The following is a 24441-nucleotide window of genomic DNA, read 5'->3' on the forward strand; positions in this document are numbered from 1 at the left end:
CAATGTTAGAATTTCTTGAAACATTTTTTATATGAAGTAATACTTATCTGAAGGGTTTACTTGTTTGGTTTTATTTTTACTAAAGGCATTTGTAAATTAGTTTATTCTTGTTCCTTTCATAGTTTGTAAAGAACATCTCATTCCATTCTCTTCCATATTCATCTGTTTTCTCCCATTTTCTCTTCAATTTTCTCATTGCAGTGTAGAGCAGAATTAATAATGTTATTGGCTTTGCAACCTTGCTGACTGGTTGCATGCTTTCCCTGCTTTGAAATGGTAAAAACAGCTGGGTTCAGTGGTGCACATGTCACCTGAGTGACTGGTGGCTGAGAAGAGGATTGCAAATTCAAGGCCAACCTCAGCAGCTTCACAAGACATTGTCTCAAAAAAAAAAAAAAAAAATTACTGAGTGTGCTGAGTGTGTGGCTCAGTAATAAAGTTCTCTTGGGTTCATTCCCCAGTACCAGAAAGGTTACAGTAACAATTTAATTAGATAATAGTTAAAAAAATTTTTTTTTGAGGTTTGTTGCAAAATAGTTGACAGGTTTCGTTACTGAATTTTCTCACTATTAAAGGAGAAAAGTAAAACTATTCTAAAAAAATGAAGTTCTATGCATATTAACCTTTTTTTTTTGGTATATTAATAGAACTCAAAAGAAACAGCTTTCTCCTTTGGTTTGTATTTTAGGAAGAAGGAATTCTAGCTGAGTGTGGTAGCGCATGCCTGTAATCCCAGCAGATTGGGAGGCTGAAGCAGAGGAGGATCAAAGCCAGCCTCAGCAAAAGTGAGGTGCTAAGCAACTCAGTAAGACCCTCTCTAAATAAAATAAAAATAGGGCTGGGGATGTGGCTCAGTGTTTAAGTGCTCCTGAATTCAATTCCTAGTACACCCCCTCCCCCCACCCCTAAAAGAAGGAATTCTAATGGATGATGATTTGGAAGATGTGAGTTTTTATTCTAGATTTTAGTACCATGAAACTTTTTAGTATCACTGTGGGCAACCTTGCTTTTTATAGAATGTGAGGGGTGGATCAGATGGGTTTTAAGGCTCTTTATTTTTTAAAATGGTATGATTCTTTCCCTATCAGTTTTCATTGCTGATGAAAGTCTTTCAGATTGGTAGAGTTGGTAGATAGATAGCTGAATTGGGGGGTGGGGGGTGGGGAGGTGTCCCAGACCTTTGAGTCCACAAACATGCTTATATGGAGCACATCTATACACAGCTCTATACTTTTTTCTGTCTTAGGTTTTATTCTCTTTTTATCTTCACTGAAAAGTTACTGGAAGAATTACCTGTACCTGTTACTTCTACTTTTTTATTACCCATTTGAATCCAAAATTTGTTATAACTTTACAATTACTCTGCTACTACTTTAAAAGTCACTAAATTCATTTTTGTTTTTTTGTTTCATAACCCTGTACTTGATACACTGTCATTTCCTCCTTCTCTGACCAATATCTAGATTGATATTGCCCAACAGAACTTTTTGTGATGTTTTAAGTATTTTAAATGTATGATGTCCAATATGCTAATCACTTCCCACATATAGTTACTAAGCACTGAACTGCAGTTACTATGATTAAATATATTTCAATTTTATTTAGTTTTAATTGATGTAAATAGTTTCATGTGGCAAATGGCTATTGTATTGGATAGCACAACTCTATATAGGAATTCATAAGAATGTTATTTTGTCTGCAGTCTCCATTAGTAATCAAAGTAAACCTCATTGTTTCAGGTTCCATTTCTTTGCAGATAATCTCTATTACCTTGTGATGCAACTTGTCTCTTTACCTCATTATGTTTTCTAGAACTTTCTGAGAAGATTGCTTGGATGCTTTGTTTTTGTCAGAAATATAGCTCTTCATCTTCCCTCCCCATTCTTTGTTTTTGTATAATCCTTTTTTTCCCTCCCATTTTCTCATGAGGGGAAAAAAGAGGATTATATGAAAGATCATTCTTACCTTATTAGTGACCCACGCTTGAAACCTTAAACCTTTTAAAACCTCTTTTTCAACCCTACCCACCCAAGTGCACATGATTATGCCCATATAGGCACATGTAAACAGAAAATCAACTGTGAAGTCTTCAACAAGATCAATTTCTCTAATATAATTTTTTATGTTTTTCTTCTCTTCATATCCTTGCCACTTCCTCAGTTGAAATATAAAAACACCTAAATGTATGTGACACATAACATGTTTAATAAATATGTGCATTTTTTAGAACAACTAATCACCTCCTGAATATCCTAACTTTTTTTTTAATATTTATTTATTTTAGTTCTCAGCAGACACAACATCTTTGTTTGTATGTGGTGCTGAGGATCGAACCCGGGTCACACGCATGCCAGGCGAGCGCACTACTGCTTGAGCCACATCCCCAGCCCCCCCCCAACTTTTAATAATATTACACTGGGGTTGGAATTTCAACATATTGATTGCAATGGGGAGGCACAAACGTTTAGTCTATACATTTATCTTATTTTTTCTTTTTCCTATTTCCTTTATCTTTCCTCAACCCTGTGTTTGTTTTCCAGATACCCTTCCTGTCTGTAGTATCCCTCTTCTGTGTGTCACCCTGCACTTTGATTTCACATACCTTTCCTACAGTATAACTCCAATTGCACCCTTGAATCCAAAGGTTTTTAGAACCTCTCTACTTCTATGATAAGGCTAAATGTTTCTAGTCACTCATATCTCCCTTCATACGCTTCCTTATTCTCCTTGATTCACATTGTTACCACTCAGCAATGTTTGAAATTATTTATGACCTTTCAGTAGGATGTAAGCCCCATGTTACCAGAAACTTTGTTCATCTTGTACTCCCACAGTCCAGTAGATAATTGGTGTGGTGGTTAATTTTATGTGTCAGTTTACTGGGCCACAGGATCCCCTGATATTTGGATATAAATATTATTCTATTTGTATCTATCAGGATATTTTGGGATAAGATTAACATTTCAGTTGACAAGCTGAGTAAAGAAATTTGCCATCCCAAATGTAGTTGCTGTGATCCAATCAGCTAAAGGCCAAAACAGGACAAAAAGCCGGACACATCGATTCTTGCTCGACTGCCTTAAGTTTGGACACAGATCTTTCCTGCTTTGGACTTGAACTGAAACATTGGCTCTTCTTTGGTTTTGAGTCTGCTAGCTTTCAGATTTGAACAACACTATCAGCTCTTCTGGATTTATTCAGCTTGCTGACTATAGATATGGGACTTCTCAGCTTCCATAAGCATGCTAGTAAATTCCTTATACAACACACATGCAATATAAAATAATTATATTCTGTTTATAGCTCTCTAATCTATATATGTCTCTTGTCCATCTATAACTTGTTCTATTTCTCTGGAGAATCCTAATATAAATCTTGGTATCACCAATGAGATGCTATTGTAATATATAATTGAACATCTGGAATTGATTTTGGAACTGGGTGATGGATATAAGCTAAATGAGTTCTAAGGTGTATGCTAGAAAAAGCCAAGATTGAAAGAACTGTTGGTAGAAATATGAACTTTGAAGGCAGTTCTGGTGACAGCTAAGAAAGAAATGAAGAAACTAGAAACAGCTTCCATATTCTTAGAGAATAGATAAATAGCCAGATGTGGTGGTACATGCCTATAATCCCAGAACCTTGGGATTGCAAGTTCAAAGCCAGCCTCAGCAATTTAGCAAGGCCCTATACAACTTAGGGAGACCCTATCTCAAAATAAAAAAGGAAAGCGCTGGGATGTTGCCCAGTGGTTAAGCGCCCCTGGGTTCAATCCCCAGTACCTAATAATAATAGTACATATATAAATAATTTTGAAAAGAATGTTGGTAGGGATATGGATGTTAAAGGCCATTCTAGTGAGGTCTCAGAAACAAGGTATATGTTTTTGGAAACTGGAGGAAAGGCAATCCTTACAATCCTTATAAAGTGAAGAGAGTGACCAAATTTTGTTCTACTATTGTAGAAACTGGATATTCAGCAGAGGAGATGTCTAAGTGAAATATTGAAGGTAAGCTTGGAACTTCCTTACTGCTTATAGAAAAAGTGGGATAAGAGAGGCAAATTGAAGAAGGAATTGTTAATCCAAAAGGAGCAAGAACTTGGGAATTCGAAAAATTGAAAAAACCCTACAACACTTGTTCTTAAGAGAATACTAAGAAAATGGCTGAACAGCGATAGATGCTTTATTTCATTTATCTTGCATTTTATATAGTGTATATAGAGTCTTATCTAATCCTATATGTCAGAGAAAAATTATATATTTTCTTGTTTTGCATTGGACCATCTGCTGTAGTTTGAATGTGTCCCCCAAAATTCATGTGTTGAAAGATATAATCCCCAAAATCATATCTTGGTAGTATTTGGAAGTGGGATTTTAAGAAGTAAGACTTAGATGAGGTAATGAGGGTGTCTCTCTCCCCCCATGAGATTAGAGACTTCATAAGAAGAGGAATAATGACTGAGCTCAACACACGCCCTTGCTCTGCCATGTGATGCAAGAACCTATTCCTGTCATATTATGGTGTAGGAAGACAGCCTCACCAGCCACCCATACCTTGATTTTGGACTTCCCAGCCTCCAAACTAGGAAGGTTCTTTATAACTTACTGAGTGTGTAATCTTCTGTTATAGCAGCAGAAAACAGATTATGGCATTTGACACGAGTATATATTTCTTCCCCACAATTATCACATTGCTGCAATTATTTGTTCTCATTTATGCTACCTGTGTTCAATTCTGAGTCCTTGAAGGATGGGATTCATATTCTAGTCATCTTTGTTCTCCTGCATCTTTTACAGGATTGGACATATGATTGGTGCTTATTAACTTATTTTTCCACCCAACCTAAAACCTGAAACATGGTTAATGCAGCATAAAGAGTTCTTAACTGCTACTGCTTTTCTATTACTCTTGCCAGTATTAAAACTTGTGCCACCATTGTGACCAACACCACTGGTATCAGTTAAAAACAAACTCATTTGCCACTGCTGCACCAGAAATAGTCTGCTTCCATTACACCCACCATTGTAGCTGCTAGCTCCAGTCCCTAGCATGCTGTGGTCAATGCTCCCACTACCACAACTGCAACTGTTTACAAAGGGACCTGATTGGTTTGTGCTTTGTATCCTACTTTGTCCTATGTAGAATTCCCTGTTTTTCCTGAGCAGTTTTCCTCATACTGTTACTTTTTTCCTTATCCTGATGGTTTTTACCTTTTTTAATTCTGTCAAACTATCAATTGAGTGGGAAGTACTGCATTACTGCTCTGGGGGAATGTTATGTCATGATTCAATAAAGTGGCTGATCTTTTTGCTGTCAGAAGTTTCTGCATTTATTTTCAGGGGATAATCTTTAGTAACTATAGTTCCCTTTCCTTCACTGCGACATAACTCATATGTATATTTTATATATTCATTTGCCTCCTTTCTGCTTATTTACACAGATTTATAAGATCTTTCAATCCTTATCAACTTAGCTCATTGCCACTCACAAGAATTTGCATCATTCATCATTCACAAATATAGAAATATTTCCTTGTATTATAATTAATAAAGATATTACATATGGATTATGCTCATTATGCTGGGACAAGAGGGGGTTGAGGGCCAACCTGCACTTTGCTATTCATAGTCTGGTGTCAGGTTGGGTCTACCTGGAGTACGGTGCTCCTTTTTCTGATTTGCGTGAAGATACTGGTCAAGTGATGGGCCTAGAAGTGGTGCATCCACCCCAAATGGATGTCTAGTCATTGATGGAACTTTATTTATATGTGGTGATGAGAATTGAACCCAGTGCTTCGCACATGCTAGGCAAGTCTCTACCACTGAGCCACAACACCAGCCCTCTAATTTGTTCTTTTGTGTGTGTGTGTATGGTAAAGGGAATGAACTCAGTGGCACTAAGCCATGTCCCCAGCTTTTTTTTGTAATTTCTTTAGAGACAGGGTCTCACTGTTGCTTAGAACCTTGCTGTTGCTGAGGCTGGCTTTGAACTTGTGATCCTCCTGCCTCAGCCTCTGAGCTGCTGGGATTACAGGTATACACCATTGCACCTGGCCTTCTAATTCTATTTAGTTTTTTTGTGTGTGTGTGGCACTGGGGTTAGAACCCAGTGCTCACACACTGTAGGCAAATGCTCTACTACTGAGCCACAACCGCATCCCCTAATTCATTCTTCATAGACTAGTCCCTGGTTATGCAGTCCTGATCTTTACATTAGTCTAGGCCTAAAACTGAAAGCCCCTAGGCTGTGCTTTTTTCCTATCTTTATGTTTTGCTGTTTTCCTCACTAGTGGAAAATAGCTTCAACTCCAACAATGAGATGGAGATGCAATTTTGTTTAATTATGAAAAAAACTACAAAGAATAATTTCTGTTCTTATGTAGTATTCATCTATTACAGCTTCACAAGCTTCCTCAAAATTTGTTTGATTAAAACAATTATTTTATTATATCTCATAATTTTGTTGCTGAGGAATTTGGAGAGGGCTTGATAGACTCTTCTCTACTGGTAGCAATAGAGATTATTCTGTGATATTCAGCTGGTTAATGGGTTGATATGGAGGCTTCAAGATGGTTTAAACAAGGTTAATAAAAAGGGAGATTATCGTGAGTGTATGTGACCCAATCAAGAGTGTCTTTAAAAGAAGCCAAAGAGATTGGGAATGAGAAAAATTTTTCCTGATGGTTGTGAAACAGCAAACCGCCTATGGAAAGGAACTCTCAGAGCTGAGAGTGGTCCCTTGTCAATAATCAGCAAGAAAAATGTCCTACAACTGCAGGAAATCAAACTTTCCCAACTAGTGCACTAAGGCTGTGGTCTTTAAATACCTTCATTTCAATCTGAGACTCTTAATAGAGGACTCAATTAACTTGTGTTTAAATTCTACGTGATGAAGACTATAAGATACTAAATTTGTATTAAGATGCTAAGGTTGTAACAATTTGATATAAAGCAACATGAAATTAATAAAGATACATAGCAAAAAATTAATGGTGAATTCTACCCAATATCATGTTTGTGACAACTTGATATGTAGCAATGGGAAACTATTAAAGCTATCTAAATAACAAAAATGAAAGGGAATCCTACTACATACTGTAAACAAAATGGCAAATAGATTGAAAATCTAAATATAGAAAGCAAAAACTTTAAACTTTGAGAAGAAAATGTAAATAAATGTCTTAAGGACTGTGTTAGGATAAAGCACAAGCTTGTAAAAAAACAAAATTGGCTACATTGTAATTTTTAACTTAAAACAAATGAAACAAAAAGTTGAAAGGCAAGACACTGGGAAAAGATATTTGTGATGAATAAAACTTTCAGGTTAATATACAGTCTATGTGAAGAACTGATATAGATCAATAAGAAAAGAAGAAAATGAGCAAGAAGATATAAATAAATTATCCATAGAAGAAATGCAAACAGCAAATGCACATGTAAAATATTTTTAACCTTACTAATAAATAGGAAAATACAAATTAAAACAACAATGAGATTTCATTTTGTACCTATAATATTGGCAACAATTTAAAAATCTGGCAGTATCAGGTAGAAGGATGTCAGGAAATGGAATTGTACATTGGTTGAATTACTTAGAGCAACTGGTATTTTTTTTTTTTTTTATGTATCTGGCTCTTTTGCTCAACTGTTAGTGTTCAATACAATTGAAAATTCAGATACCTCCAATCCAGAAATTTACACTTCTAGGTGTAAATTCTAGAAAAACCCTTCACAAAACAATAATGTTTAGGGATAATTGTTTATAATAGCAAAAAGTGAAAATTACATGAAATCCTCTGTATTGGGGTTCTCTAGAAGAAAAGAATCAACAGGAAGTATAATTTTAAAAGGTGGACTTATTAAGCCAGAAGCTGGATAGTCCACAATGGCTGTCTGCAGGCTGGAAAGTTGGAAGAACCAGTAGCTAAGCAGTCTAAGAGGCTGAAGCCCCAGAACAAGAGAAGGATCATTGGTGCTGATACTGAATGCTTCTGGAGAATCCACTTTGGAAGAGTGAACAAACCAGAGTCTGATATTCTTTTTTTTTTTAATACTTATTTTATGTGTGTTTATTTTATTTATTTTTTTTTAAATTTTTTTATTGGTTGTTCACAACATTACAAAGCTCTTGACATATCATATTTCTTACATTAGATTGAAGTGGGTTATGAACCCCCAATTTTACCCCAAATGCAGATTGCAGAATCACGTCGGTTACACATCCACAATTTTACATAATGCCCTATTAGTAATTGTTGTATTCTGCTACCTTTCCTATCCCCTACTATCCCCCCTCCCCTCCCCTCCCATCTTCTCTCTCTACCCCATCTACTGTAATTCATTTCTCTCCTTGTTTATTTTCCCATTCCCCTCACAACCTCTTATATGTAATTTTGTATAACAATGAGGGTCTCCCTTCATTTCCATGCAATATTCCTTTTCTCTCCCTTTCCCTCCCATCTCATGTCTCTGTTTAATGTTAATCTTTTCTTCCTGCTTTTCCTCCCTGCTCTGTTCATAGTTGCTCTCATTATATCAAAGAAGACATTTGGTATTTGTTTTTTAGGGATTGGCTAGCTTCACTAAGCATAATCTGCTCTAGTGCCATCCATTTCCCTGCAAATTCTATGATTTTGTCATTTTTTATTGCTGCATAGTACTCCATTGTGTATAGATGCCACATTTTTTTTTTATCCATTCATCTATTGAAGGGCATCTGGGTTGGTTCCACAGTCTAGCTATTGTGAATTGTGCTGCTATGAACATCGATGTGGCAGTATCCCTGTAGCATGCTCTTTTAAGGTCTTCAGGGAATAGTCTGAGAAGGGCAATAGCAGGGTCAAATGGTGGTTCCATTCCCATCTTTCCCAGGAATCTCCAAACTGCTTTCCAAATTGGCCGCACCAATTTGCAGTCCCACCAGCAATGTACAAGTGTACCCTTTTCTCCACATCCACGCCAGTACTTGTTGTTGTTTGACTTCATAATGGCTGCCAATCTTACTGGAGTGAGATGGTATCTTCGGGTGGTTTTGATTTGCATTTCTCTGACTGCTAGAGATGGTGAGCATTTTTTCATGTACTTGTTGATTGATTGTATATCCTCCTCTGAGAAGTGTCTGTTCAGGTCCTTGGCCCATTTGTTGATTGGGTTATTTGTTATCTTATTGTCTAATTTTTTGAGTTCTTTGTGTACTCTGTATATTAGGGCTCTATCTGAAGTGTGAGGAGTAAAAATTTGTTCCCAGGATTTAGGCTCCCTATTTACCTCTCTTATTGTTTCTCTTGCTGAGAAAAAACTTTTTAGTTTAAGTAAGTCCCATTTGTTGATTCTTGTTATTAACTCTGTGCTATGGGTGTCCTATTGAGGAATTTGGAGCCCGACCCCACAATATGTAGATCATAGCCAACTTTTTCTTCTATCAGACGCCATGTCTCTGATTTAATATCAAGCTCCTTGATCCATTTTGAGTTAACTTTTGTGCATGGCGAGAGAAAGGGATTCAGTTTCATTTTGTTGCATATGGATTTCCAGTTTTCCCAACACCATTTGTTGAAGATGCTATCCTTCCTCCATTGCATGCTTTTAGCCCCTTTATCAAATATAAGATAGTTGTAACTTTGTGGGTTAGTCTCTGTGTCCTCTATTCTATACCATTGGTCCACCCGCCTGTTTTGGTACCAGTACCATGCTGTTTTTGTCACTATTGCTCTGTAATATAGTTTGAAATCTGGTATCGCTATACCGCCTGATTCACACTTCCTGTTTAGAATTGCTTTTGCTATTCTGGGTCTTTTATTTTTCCATATGAATTTGATGATTGCTTTATCTATTTCTACGAGAAATGCCGTTGGGATTTTGATTGGCATTGCATTAAACCTATAGAGAACTTTTGGTAATATCGCCATTTTGATGATGTTAGTTCTGCCTATCCATGAACAGGGTATATTTTTCCATCTTCTAAGATCTTCTTCTACTTCTCTCTTTAGGGTTCTGTAGTTTTCATTGTATAAATCTTTCACATCTTTTGTTAGGTTGATTCCCAAGTATTTTATTTTTTTTTGAGGATATTGTGAATTGAGTGTTTTTCCTCATTTCCATTTCAGAAGTTTTGTCGCTGATATACAGAAATGCCTTTGATTTATGTGTGTTGATTTTATATCCTGCCACTTTGCTGAATTCATTTATTAGTTCTAGTAGTTTCTTTGTAGACCCTTTTGGGTCTTCTAGGTATAGAATCATGTCATCTGCAAATAGTGATAATTTAAGTTCTTCTTTTCCTATTTTTATGCCTTTAATTTCTTTCATCTGTCTAATTGCTCTGGCCAGTGTTTCGAGAACTATATTGAGTAGAAGTGGTGATAGAGGGCATCCCTGTCTTGTTCCAGATTTAAAGGATGGGAAAAAAATATACCATGCACACGGTCCTCGTAAGCAAGCAGGGGTGGCCATACTCATATCAAATAAAATCGACTTCAAGACTAAGTTAATCAAAAGGGATAAAGAAGGACATTATATACTGTTAAAAGGAACCATTCACCAACAAGACATAACAATTATCAATATTTATGCACCAAATAATGGTGCTGCGACATTCATAAAACAAATTCTCCTCAAGTTCAAGAATCAAATATACCACAACACAATAATTATGGGTGACTTCAACACACCTCTCTCACCATTGGACAGATCCTCCAAACAAAAGTTGATATTCTTAATTTCAGCAGCAATCAAGAACCTATTTAAGAAGAATGGAGCTTACATTTGCTGCTGCTTCCTTGTTCTTCCAGCTTTTATTCCATCCAAGCCATCATCCTATTTATTGGTGCTGCCCATGCTTAGCGAGGGTCTCCGTTTCATTTGGCTTTCTCACATGCTAATCATTCCTAGACACACCCTCACTGACATACCCATAAATCTCCTAATCCTTGTTATCTCTTAATCCAATTTTACAATTCAAGTTTACAATTAATAATCAAATTTACAAGTCAAGTGTATAATTCAAAGTAATCATTACATCCTCCTAGTAGAAGGATAACTCCCTAAGGTCACCATCACATCCAGAAATTGAACTCCATGTGTCCAAATTCATATCCCTTCAACCCCTCATAGGTCACTACAATTTTGAGATACTATAATGTTTTACCTGTATTCTTGACCCTCACCCTCACCCTCACCCTAATCAGGTTATCTCACAAATATACAACTCTGGACACCATGGTTGTCTTGTATATTAAAAAAAATAATACATTTTCTAAGTCTCTTTTAATGTGCATTGGTGGTTGTATCTAGAGTCTGGAATAGATTCAGGTTTGATTCCTTCACAAGAATGTAGAAGGCAGATAACATCTGGTTGTCTCTAATGACAACCAGCCACTAACTCAATGGAGGTCAATGTGCCACTGACAATGTTTACTAAGTAAATGGAGGACCCCAAATGATAGTATTCTAATTCTATCATCTGGCTTTAATTTATTACTTAGAATGCTTTGACAAAGGGAAATTGAAATTCCAACTGTCTTACTTTAGTTCCTGAGTTTTTTTTGAAAGATACTAGTAATCATTAATAGATTCCTTGCATTCTGTTGTGTCAGGAGCTTCCAAGGTCATTCCTGATCCACAACACACCAAAACTAATACCTTTCTTTAAGAAATCCTCTTTTGTTTTTGTGTTTTTGTTTATTTTTGTCTTTCATTGTTGATTAGTGAGAAATGGCATTTGGAGACCATAATTTGGGTGCTAGAGATGCTCATTGCATTTGGATACATCATTGTTTCTAGGCCTTTTCAGTCAATAGAATGAGGATATAAATAATCTCTCAGGAGCTAAAGTAAAACAGTTGGAATTTCAATTTCATCTTGACATGTGCAGTTCATATTTATGTTTGCTGAAGTTAATTTGCTGGGTATAAAATTCTCAGCCCAGACTTTCTTTCTCTCTGTGTTTATCTTTTTGAGTGTGCATACTTTTTATTATAATTGTGCTGACAGTATGATTAATGACAATGATACTTCCAAAGCAATGTTTTCTTGGTATCTTAATTAGTTTAGTATGTTTGACAAAGCATTTTTTGCAAAATCATAATCTAATCACCTATATCCTTTACAGCTTATTTTCTCTACTTTCTCCATCTATATTTTCTTAATTAATCCATCTGTTGAGGGATACCTGGGCTGGGTCCATAACTTGTCCATCTATATTTCCTTAAGGAATTTTTAATTTAAACTTCAGTAAATATACTAGAACACGTACTGGTGGTAGTTGTTTGGGGTTGTTATTCTAAAATATACACTATACTTTTTCAATAGGTACTTTCAGGTCTTTTTTCAGGAAATTTTTCTTGAATACTTGTATTTGTCCTGTTCTCTTGTATTGGCTTTCTTTTTCAGAAAGTTAATTATCTGTTTATATGTCTCCATATTTGCCAGTTGTTTTGAATTCTTCTTGTCTCCTTCATTTCTTTTTCATTAAAAATTATTTTTATCTTCTATTTCTTTTAAGGCATTATTGATTGTATTTTTTCACTCTTGTATTCTTGCTAGTTTGATTTTAATTTCTGAAGTGATTTCTGGTCAGTCTTCTGAAAGAAGAACTTTTTCAATAGCCATGTGAAATAATCTTCAGTTCTTGGAAAACAGGGCTGAGAATAAAGCCCACTTCACAATCATCCTAGTCATGGTACCCAGCAGGAATCTCCTGGAACAGGTCACATGGTGGAGTATTTCTGAACTGCTGGCTTAGTTGTCAGTAATGCATGGCTTTTGTTTATGCTTTTATTGGAAGGATTTCTACTTTGATTCTGAAGAATAACTTTGCTTGGTATAGCAATCGAGGTTGACAGTTGTTTTCCTTAAGGACTTGAAATACATTGTTCCATGCCCTTCTGGATTTTAGGTTTCTACTGAGAAATCAAATGTTATTTTGATGAATTCATCTTTATGAGCAACGACATTTCTCTCTTGCAACTTGTAATATTCTTTTTTGATACTGAATTTTTGGCATTTTAACTATAAGATGTCATGAAGATGTTCTTCTCTGGTTGTTTCTATTTGGGGTTCTAAATGAATCCAGTATCTCAGTAGTCATCTTATTTCCAAAATTTGGGATTTTTTTTTATGGGGGGTATCGGAGATTGAACTCAGGGACACTCGACCACTGAGCCATGTCTCCGGCCCTATTTTGTATTTTATTTAGAGACAGGGTCTCAATGAATTGCTTAGCACCTTGATTTTGCTGAGGCTGGCTTTGAACTCAGGATCCTCCTGACTTAGCCTTCCAAGCCGCTGGGATTATAGGCATACCCCACCATGCCTGGCTGGGAAATTTTTTGTTATTATTTCACTGAATAGTTTTCCATGCTATTAGCCTGTAATTTTACCCCTTCTTCAAGCTTGAGCTTTTTAAATTTTTATTTTAAAAATTTTACTTTTAAATATATTTTTCAAATACTTTTATTAGTGCATTATAGTTATGCATAATAGAGAGGTTCATTTTGCCATAATCATACATGCATGGAATTTAATTCACTCAATTTTAGTCCCCAGTTCTACTTTTTCTCCTCTGCTCCCTCCCCATGTCTTTGTCTACTCCATTGGTCTTTTTTGGATTTTTTAAATTAATTTTTTAAAAATATTTTTAGCTGTAGATGGACACTTTATTTATTTATTTTTATGTGGTGCTGAGGATCCAACCCAGTGCCTCACTCATGCTAGGCAAGCATTCTACCACTAAGCTATAGCCCCAGCCCTGATTTATTTATTTTTATTTTAAAATTTGTACTTTATAGATATACATAGAGGTGGAATTCATTGTGATGTTCATATATTTACACAGCATGATTTTGTCAAATTCATGCTGCATTTTCTCCCTTTCCCTATCCCTCCTCTATCCCCTTCAGTCTCCTTTCTCTATTCTACCTGATCTTTCTGTTATTTTAGTGAGATCCATCTCTTCTCCTACCCATCCCATCACTTACTTTATTCTAGCTCCTGCATTTGAAAGAATACATATGACTATTGATTTTATGAGTCTGGCTTTTTTTCACTTAGCATGAGTTTCTCCAGTTCTATCCATTTATTGGCATATGTCAAAATTTCATTCTTCTTTATTGCTGAGTAAAGCTCCTTTATGTATGTATATGTTTTCTTAATTCATGCATCTGTTGAGGGGCACCTGGGCTGGGTCCATAACTTGTCTATTGTGAATTGTATGGCTATAAACATTGAGATGGCTGTATCCCCATAACATACTGATTTTAGTTCTTTTGGATAATTGAGGATTGGGATATCTGGGTTGTATGGTGTTTATATTTCTAGTCTTTTGAAGAATCTATATACTACTTTCCAAAGTAGTTATACTAGTTTTCAGACCCACCAACAACATGAATGTACCTTTTCCTCCACATCTTCACCAGCATTTAGTATTTGTATTCTTTTTTAAAACTTTTAATTTTTTATATTCTTAATGATTACCATTCGAACTGGAGTGAGATAGATTTGAATTTCCCTGATTTCCAGGAATTCTGAACATTTTTTTTTGTATATTTGATGTCTATTTGTATTTCTTTAAAATGTCTGTTTAGTTCTTTTGTCCATTTAGTAATTGAATTATTTAGTTTTTTTTGTTTGTTTGCTTGGTGTTAAGATTTTGAGTTCTTTATATTTCTGGATATTAATCCACTATCAGAGGAGTAGCTGACAAAGATTTTCTCCTATTCCGTAGGCACCATCTTTATGCTCTTAATAATTTCCTTTGCTATGCAGAAGCTTTTAAATTTGATGGTGTCCTACTTACTGATTTTTGGTTTTATTTCTTGAGCTTTAGGGGTCTTGGAAAGTAACTTGATACGTCTGCCAGTGTGTTGGAATATTGACCCTATGTTTTCTTCTAGCAGTTGCAAAGTTTCTGGTCTAATTCCTAGGTCTTTTATCCACTTAGAGTTGACTTTTGTGCAATATGAGAGGAATTTAGTTTCATTATTCCATGTATGGTTATCCAAATTTGCCAGCACCATTTGTTGAAAGGGCCATGATTTCTCCAACACTTATTAGGCACTGTGACTATGTTGTTTGTGTTTCTGACTTCTGTTCTCTTCTACTGGTCTTCATGTCTTTTTTGATGCCAGTGCCATGCTGTTTTTGTTACTGTAGCTCTATAGTATAATTTTAAATCAGGTATCATGATATCTCTAGCATCACCATTCTTGCTCAGGATTACTTTGGCTATTCTGGATCTTTTATTCTTCCAAATGAATTTTAGTACTGATTTTTCTAGTTCTGTGAAGAATGTTATTGATACTTTGGTGGGGAACATGTTCTTAGATAAGTAAAATTAATATTGCCAACATGTCTACATACCAAAAGTGTTATGTATTCAATGTATTCCCCACCAAAGATTCAATGTATTCCCCACCAAAGTATCAATAAATCTAAGATCTTCAATTTCTTTCTTCAGTGTTCTATAGTATTCATTGTAGAGGTCTTTTACCTCCTTGGTTAGATTTATTCCCAGATTTTTTGGGGGGTTATTGTGAATGGTAGTTTTTCTGATTTTAAACAGATCTACTGTTATAATATAGGAAAACTTGAATATTGATCTTGTATCCTTGATATATATATATATATATATATATATATATATATATATATATATATCCTTTATAATGTTGAGGTATATTCCTTCTATCTCTAGTTCCTCCAGCATATTAAATATGAATGGGTACTTGATTTTTGTTAAAGGCCTTTTTTGGATCTTGTCCTTGATTCTACTTACATGTTAAATTACATTTATTAATTTGTATAGGTCGAAGCAAACTTGCATTCTTGGAATGAAACCCCCTTCATCGTGGTGTACTATCTTCTTGATGTGTTTTGAATGCAGTTTGCTAATATTTTATTAAGGATCTTTGCATCTGTGTTCATTAGGGATATTGGTCTATGGTTTTCTTCTTTAAATTTTTTATATATTCTTCTTAGATATACATAAAAGTATATACATATTTTGGCATATATACATGGAATATATCTGGTCTATAGTTTTCTTTTGTTGGTGTATCTTTGATTTTGGTATCGGGTTATACTGGCTTCATAGAATGAATTTGGGCATGTTCCCTCCCTTTTTATTTTATGGAATAATTTTGGGAAGATTGCCATTAATTATTATTTAAAGGCCTTATATAATTCAGTTAATATTTCATCTGGTTGTAGATTTTTCTTTCTGGTAGACTTTTAATTGTTGCTTCAATCTCATTGCTTGATATTGGTCAGTTTAATTTTTCTATATCTTTCTGTTTCAATTTGGGCAGGTCATATGTATCTAGAAATTTCTCAATGTCTTATAGATTTTCTAATTTATTAGAGTATAACTTTTCAAAATTGTTTCTAATGACCCTCTGAATTTCAGAAGTGACTGTGTGATATTTCCTTTTTCATCTCTAATTTAGTTTATTTGGGTCTTCTCTCTCTTTTGGTTATTTGGGCTAAGGATCTATCAATCTTTTTATCTTTTCAAAGAACCAATTCTTCATTGCATTGATCCTTTGTATTTTTAATTCTCAATTTCATTAATTTCAGCTCTGATCTTAATTATTTTCGGACTTGTACTGATTTGGGAATTAGTTTGTTTTTCCTTTTTCTAGGGTCATGAGGTAAACTATTAGATTATATATTTCAGATGTTTCTGTATTTTAGTATAGGCACTCAATTGTGTTTCCTCTTATTATTGCCTTCATACTGTTATAGATTTTGAGATGTTATATCAATAATTTTTTGATTTCTTTTTTTTTTGATGACACATCTCTTATCTTAAAGAGTAGTGTTCAATCTCCTTGTGTTTATGTGGTTTCTGTAATTTTTCTTGGTGTTGATTTATAATTTTATTCCATTATGATCTGATAAGATGCATGGGATTGTATTTTTTGTTGTTGTTGTTATTTTTTTTTTGTTCTGTATTTGCTAAGATTTACATTGTGACCTAGAATATGGTATCTTTTGGAAAAGAGCTGCTGAGATGAAAGTGAATTATCTGTTTTGGGGAGAAATTTTCCACAAATGTGTCAGGGTCTTGCTGAGTTGCTTAGGGCTTCACTAAGTTGCTGAGGCTGTCCAAGCTGCTGAGATTACAGGTGTGTGCCACCGTGCTCAGCCCTCTTCATTGGTTTTTGTGTCTGGATGACCTGTCTATTGGTGAAACGGGTGTGTTGAAGTCACCCAGTATTATCATATGAGGGTTTATCTGGAACTTAATGTTTTTAAGTATTTTTTATGTAATTAAATTCATTGATATTTGGAGACTAATTGTTTCCTTTAGGAGTATGTAGTGACTTTCTTGGTTTCTTCATATTAGCTTTTTCCTTGATATCTGCTTTGTCAAATATGAGAATAGCTGCTTTTGCTTGTTTTTTGATTTGCATGGAATTTTCTTTTCCATTATTTACCTTTCAACCTGTAGATGTTTTTGCCTATGAGGTAAGTCTCTTGCAAACACCATATAGTTGGATCTCGTTTTGTAATTCACTCTGTCATTCTGTGTCTTTATATATGGGAGTTTGAGACAATTTACATTCAATGTTATTATGGATAGATGTTTGTTATTTCCTGATATTTTGTTTTGTTTTTATGTATAATTCTGTCTTAATTGTCATTTGGTTTATTCCTCTTGTAGAGCTTCATTCATTTGAGCAATTTGGGGTTTACTTTTGAGCTCTTCTGTTTGTAGTATAAGTATTTTTGTAGTGCTGGCTTAGAAGTTATGAATTCTTTTAGCTTATTCTTATAGAAAGTTTTTATTTCTGCTTAACTTGGAAAGATTGGTTTTATGGAATGTATCATCGTAGCTTGCAATTTTTTTCCAGAGCTTAAAATATCATTCCAAGCCCTCTTTGATTTTAGCATCTGAGTTGATAAGTCAGAAATGAGCTTGTATAGTTTGCCTCCAAATGTGTGACCTGACACTTTTTTTCCCTCAATGTTCAATATTCTTTCTTTATTTTTGTGTTAGTCATTTTGATTATGCTCTGTCTTGGAGAAGTTCTTTTTGATCTCATATATTTGGGGTTCTGTATGACACCTGTATGTGGATGTCCACCTTATCTCTAAGATTAGGAACATTTTATGCTATCATTGTACTGAAAAGTTTCTTGATGCCTTTAGTCTGTCTCCATGTTCTCTTCTGTCATAACTTGGTCTCTTTATATTGTCCCAGTTTTCTTTTATATCATGATCATGATCTTTTCTTTTTGTCCTTTATTGAGTACTAAGTATTCAAGTTCATATACCCTGTCTTAAAAGTCCTGAAGTTCTTTTTGAAGCCTCATTTTCTATTTCATATATAATCAGTTGGTGATACTTTCAAATGACTTTAATATGGTTCATTTCAACTTTCATTTCCAGGAGTTCTGATTGGTTTCTTTTCATTATCTCTATTTCTTTTTCAAAGTGGCCTTTCACCTTTTGTATTTGCTTTCTTCATTCATACCTTAGATATATTTTAAGCCCAGTGAATATTTTAATAATTAGTTTTTCATCTCTTTGGAATTTCATCTATTTTCATATCTGTGGGTTTCTTTGGGGATTGTAAATTTTGGGGGAAGACTTTTTTGACTGTTTCCTCATGTTTTCAGAGGTCTTGGGCTTGCACATTTATTGAGATAGATTCCTCTTCTTTTATGAGTATGTCCTTTGTCGTGGATTTCTCTTTTCAGAGATTTTTCTTTTCTTCTTCCTATGTAAATAGATGTCCAGGAATGCAACCAGAGATCTCCCTCTTGCTGTTCCTACTTGGGGGCTGGTCATTTGTTTGGGATTTTTTTCCTGCCCTATTCTATGTTTTGATATATTGTTTGTGCTCTGATGGAGCTAGTTCATTTGAAGTGATTTACTATTACTGACTGAGTTGTGAATATAGTTCAGCAGCAGGATCTCTTCCCTATGAACTAGTAGTGTCCCAATCACTTTCAAGCCCCTCTTAGAGGCAGAGGAGCAAGGAATAGCAATAATGGTAGCAATGAATGTACAACCTTAAAATAAATGACTGGTGCCTACTAGGACATCTATAACACTAATTTCCATCTGAGGAGGAATTTTGGGTCAGCATTTAACATCAGCACCAACAATAAATAGCTGTGAACTAAATCAAATATTAAACAGAAGATGTCAACTACATCATCTAATGTATTAATAATCACAACATCATGAATGGGGTAGAAATTACAAAAATGAAATAGTTCTATCAGCAAAATTACAGTTTCTTAAGTGAAGAGAAAATAAGGTAGGAAGAGAAATTGTGAAATATTTAAAAAGCGAATGAGGAGAATAAGGATAGAGGTAACAGTTGGTGGCTATAAAGAAAGAGAAGTTAAAAAATAACTAAAAAGAGGGGAAGATGGCGGCGAAGGGAGTGCATCACCCCATTGCGCCACGTCACTGTGTGGGAGAAAGACGAGGTGAAACAGCTGAAGGCTATCTTGTTGGGAATTTCCAGTGAAATTGAGGTGCTCCAGAATCTAGTGGACGGATTTCCATTGCGCGAGGTTCGGCTGCGGGGGCTCGGACACGGGCGATTTCTCCGCACGGAGGGTCGCGCCCCGCAGCTGGAGTCTGCGGCGCGCGCTGGGAAGTGGTGAGGTACCCGAGCGGGGGTGCAGTGATGCAGATTCTGGGGACTCCTGCCAGTGGTGCAATGGCCGTGCTTAGTGCTGAGTTCTGGCTTTGAGACAGAGGAGAGAAGCGGTCCAGTTCGGTACTCAACACCAGTCAGACCACAGAGGAGGACAGCAGCCGCCATCTTGGAGAGCTGATGTAATCATCCCTGTTTTCTACTGATCTCAGCTCATTCAGCTACGGAACAGGTGATTTCAGGCTGGTATTTGCCTGCGTCTCGCAGACAGATCGCTCAGTCTCGGGGCTGGAGAACCAGTGGAGAATACTCCTAGGGGCTCGCTCCTGGCAAGGCGTGCGCCGGGCTCTGAGCGGCTGGATTCCGGTTCCCGGGGCTGCTTTGACCCAGGGCTGGGGGACCTGCGGAGACTGCGTGTTGAGGCCAGCTCCAAGTGGAGCGTGCGCTGAACTCGGGGCGGCTGGGTTCTGACTCCCGGAACAGTTTTGGCCCGGGGCTGGGGAGCCCGCGGGGACTGCGTCTTTGAGCCTGCTCCCAGCGGAGCGTGCACCAAGCTCGGAGAGCTTGGAGTGGCCGTGCTCTGGCTCCCGGAGCTGCTTTGGCCTGGGGCAGGGGAACCTGCGGGGGTCGCTCCTTGGAGCCTGCTCCTAGCAGAGCGTGAGCCAGGATCAGAGAGGCCGGGTTCTGGCTCCCGAAGCTGCTTTGGCCCAGGGTTGGGGAACCTGCGGTGACTGCTTCTCGGTCCGGGTCCTGCTGGGTGCTGTGGGGGCCAGGGGGGCAGAGTGGAGCTGCTGCCTGAGCCCAGAGCAGGCCAAGTGACCCGCCGGCGTGGTATCACGAACCCCAACTGCAGCTGGGGCCGCAGAGAGTACCGCCCACGCCTAGAACAGGACCAGCGACCCGACGGCGCGGTAGCCAAGTCATCCCATTTGGAGTAGGGGCTGTGCAGAGCCGCTGTCTGAGCCTGCAAGGTAGGCAGACCTGCGTCCCACTAGCAGGACAGGCCTGGTAGCCTGCCAGCGTGGTGGACACGTAGCACTGAGGCAGTCACATCACACTGGTTGGAGCGGGGGTGGAGCAGAGCCGCCGCCCGTGTCCGGAAAAGGCCCAGTGACCCATTGGAGAGGCAGTCAGGTACCCCCATTGGGAGTGGGGGCTGAGCAGAACTTCCACCTGAGCCCGCAAGGTAGGCAGACCTGCAACCCACCAGCAGAACAGGCCTAGAGGCCTGCCACTGTGGTAGACACGTCACACCAATTGGAGTAGGGGCCGAGCAGAGCCGCCGCCCACATCCGGATCAGGACCAATGACCCGAGGGTGTAGTAGTTACGTCACCACAATTGGAGTGCGGGCAGAGCAGAGCCGCCACCCGTGCCCACAGGGTGGGCAGACCTGCGACCGACCAGAGTGGTAGACAGATCACCCTAATTAGAGGAGGAGCACAGCCACTACCCGCCCTGCAAGGGAGATTTTCCAACTATACAAGAGCAATATAAATAAATAGGGGGAAAATTTCAAAAACACAACAGTTTCACCAAGCAGAAAGAAATGTGAGCCGTATGAAAAGACAAGGAAAGAAAGGACCACAAGCAATGCAGGTCAACTCAACTTTAGAAGAGGTAATAGCTGCAACAGATGGAATGTCAGAAAAAGAGTTCAGGATATACATGCTTCAGATGATCTGGAGTCTCAAGGAAGACATGAGACAGCAAAATCAGACAATGAAAGATCACTTTGACAAGGAACTACATAAACAAATCCAGGAAGTAAAAGATCAATTAAACAGGGAGATAGAGGTAATAAAAAACAAATAGAAATCCTAGAAATGCAGGAAGCAATAAACCAACTTAAAAACTCAATTGAGAATACTACCAGCAGAGTAGATCACTTAGAAGATAGAACATCAGACAATGAAGACAAAGTATTTCAACTTGAAAAGAACATAGACAGCTCAGCAAGACTGCTAAGAAACCATGAGCAGAACATCCAAGAAATATGGGATAACATTAAAAGACCAAACTTAAGAGTCATTGGGATACAGGAAGGTATAGAGGTCCAAACCAAAGGAATGAGCAATCTATTCAATGAAATAATACGAGAAAACTTGCCAGACTTGAAGAATGAGACAGAATCCCAAATCCTAGAAGCCTACAGGACGCCAAATGTGCAAATTCATAAGAGATCCACACCTAGACACATTATAATGAAGATGCCCAACATACAGAATAAGGAGAGAATTTTAAAAGCTACAAGAGAAAGGAAGCAGATTACATTTAGGGGTAAACCAATCAGGATAACAGCTGATCTCTCAACAGATTCTGAAAGCTAGAAGATCCTGGAATAACATATTTCAAACACTGAAAGAAAATGGGTTCCAACCAAGAATCGTGTATCCGGCGAAATTAAGCTTCAGGATGGAAGATGAAATTAAAACCTTCCATGATAAACAAAAGTTAAAAGAATTCGCAGCTAGAAAACCATCTCTTCAAAAAATCCTTGGCAAAACATTACAGGAAGAGGAAATGGAAAATAACAATGAAAACCAACAGTGGGAGGTAGGACAGTAAAGGGGGGAAAGTAATCAAAGAGGAAAACAAATCAGGTTTAGTAATATTAATAAACAAATATGGCTGGAAGAACAAACCATATCTCAATAATAACCCTAAATGTTAATGGCTTAAACTCACCAATTAAGAGACACAGGCTACTAGAATGGATCACAAAACAAGACCCAACAATATGCTGCCTACAGGAGACGCATTTGATAGGAAAAGATATACATAGACTGAAGGTGAAAGGTTGGGAAAAATCATACCACTCATATGGACTGCGGAAACAAGCAGGAGTGTCCATACTCATATCAAATAAAATAGATTTCAAGCCAACGTTAATTAAAAGGGATAAAGAGGGTCACTGCATACTGCTCAAGGGAACCATACACCAACAATACATAACAATCATAAATATATATGCCCCAAACTATGCTGCAGCTATGTTCATCAAGCAAACTCTTCTCAAGTTCAAGAGTCTAATAGACCACCATACAATAATCATGGGAGACTTCAATACACCTCTCTCACCACTGGACAGATCTTCCAAACAAAAGTTAAATAAGGAAACTATAGAACTCAATAACACAATTAACAACCTAGACTTAATTGACATATATAGAATATACCACCCAACATCAAGCAGTTACACTTTTTTCTCAGCAGCACATGGATCCTTCTCAAAAATAGATCATATATTATGTCACAGGGCAACTCTTAGACAATATAAAGGAGTAGAGATAATACCATGCATCCTATCTGATCATAATGGAATGAAACTGAAAATCAACGATAAAAGAAGGAAGGAAAAATCATGCATCACTTGGAGAATGAACAATAGGTTACTGAATGATCAATGGGTTTTAGAAGACATCAAGGAGGAAATTAAAAACTTCTTAGAATTAAATGAAAACACAGACACAACATATCGGAATCTATGGGACACATTGAAAGCAGTTCTAAGAGGAAAATTCATTGCTTGGAGTTCATTCCTTAAAAAAAGAAAAAACCAACAAATAAATGATCTCATACTTCATCTAAAAATCCTAGAAAAAGAAGAGCAAAACAACAGCAAAAGAAGTAGAAGGCAAGAAATAATTAAAATCAGAGCTGAAATTAATGAAATCGAAACAAAAGAAACAATTGAAAAAATTGACAAAACTAAAAGTTGGTTGTTTGAAAAAATAAATAAAATCGACAGACCCTTAGCCATCCTAACAAAGAGAAGAAGAGACAGAACTCAAATTACTAGCATACGGGATGAAAAAGGCAATATCACAACAAACACTTCAGAAATACAGAAGATAATCAGAAATTATTTTGAATCCTTATACTCCAATAAAATAAAGATAGTGAAGGCATAGATAAATTTCTTAAGTCATATGATCTGCCCAGATTGAGTCAGGAGGATATAGACAACCTAAACAGACCAATAACAATAGAGGAAATAGAAGAAACCATCAAAAGACTACCAACTAAGAAAAGCCCAGGACCGGATGGGTATACAGCAGAGTTTTACAAAACCTTTAAAGGGGAACTAACACCAATACTTTTCAAGCTATTTCAGGAAATAGAAAAAGAGGGAGAACTTCCAAATACATTCTACGAGGCCAACATCACCCTGATGCCTAAACCAGACAAAGACACTTCAAAGAAAGAAAATTACAGACCAATATCTCTAATGAACCTAGATGCAAAAATCCTCAATAAAATTCTGGCGAATCAGATTCAAAAACATATCAAAAAAATTATACACCATGATCAAGTAGGATTCATCCCTGGGATGCAAGGCTGGTTCAATATACGGAAATCAATAAATGTTATTCACCACATCAATAGACTTAAAAATAAGAACCATATGATCATCTCGATAGATGCAGAAAAAGCATTTGACAAAGTACAGCATCCCTTTATGTTCAAAACTCTAGAAAAATTAGGGATAACAGGATCATACCTCAACATTGTAAAAGCAATCTATGATAAGCCACAGGCCAGCATCATTCTGAATGGAGAAAAATTGAAGGCATTCCCTCTAAGATCTGGTACAAGACAGGGATGCCCTCTCTCACCACTTCTGTTCAACATAGTCCTCGAAACACTGGCCAGAGCAATTAGACAGATGAAAGAAATTAAAGACATAAAAATAGGAAAAGAAGAACTTAAATTATCACTATTTGCAGATGACATGATTCTATACCTAGCAGACCAAAAAGGGTCTACAAAGAAACTATTAGAGCTAATAAATGAATTCAGCAAAGTGGCAGGATATAAAATCA

General features: G+C 36.8%; 1 protein-coding gene across 4 annotated transcripts in view; it reads left to right on the top strand.

The window, feature by feature from the left end:
* LOC308653126 (transmembrane protein 45A-like) overlaps positions 1–24441 on the top strand; it is a 151693-nt gene that overhangs the window by 1588 nt on the left and 125664 nt on the right. Inside the window, exons 2-3 of one of the 4 annotated variants that reach the window (XM_081301583.1) lie at positions 689–805; positions 3965–4009. The exons of 1 other annotated variant lie outside the window; for it this stretch is intronic. The gene's annotated coding sequence lies outside the window, so the exon portion shown is untranslated. The remainder of the gene's footprint in view (positions 1–688; positions 806–3964; positions 4010–24441) is intronic. 2 more of the 4 variants (XM_081301584.1, XM_081301585.1) reach the window with 2 other exon arrangements.

This window comes from Spermophilus citellus (assembly GCF_964194105.1).
Source record: "Spermophilus citellus genome assembly, chromosome: 7".
NCBI lineage: Eukaryota > Metazoa > Chordata > Mammalia > Rodentia > Sciuridae > Spermophilus > Spermophilus citellus.